The sequence below is a fragment of the Merops nubicus genome, unplaced genomic scaffold (assembly GCF_000691845.1).
Source record: "Merops nubicus isolate BGI_N331 unplaced genomic scaffold, ASM69184v1 scaffold20389, whole genome shotgun sequence".
NCBI classification, from domain to species: domain Eukaryota; kingdom Metazoa; phylum Chordata; class Aves; order Coraciiformes; family Meropidae; genus Merops; species Merops nubicus.
The window spans coordinates 29,691-30,023 of NW_008630520.1; positions in this window are offsets into that span (position 1 = coordinate 29,691).

Genomic DNA, 333 nt, shown 5'->3' on the forward strand with positions numbered 1-333 from the left:
GAGAGCAGCACCAGGTCCTGCTGCCACAAACCTCCAGCCGGGGCTTGGGGTGCAGCCCCCACCACTGCTGGTGTGCTGAGGGGCTGCTCTGGGGAGCCCCACTGTCTGCCCAGGAGGAGCCGCCAGCTGATCTGCGGCCCAGGACAGCCCCTCCTCGAGCATATGTTTCACCCCACTGCTTTGTGACAAGTGAGAAAATATGCTTGGCAACAAAAGCCATTATTTTCCTCACAACTGGGATTAGACCCAATAGTTTATTGCAAATATAGCATGGCAAGTCAGACAGAGGAGAATCCAATTGATCCACAGATCTGGAACACACTAATGCAGCCA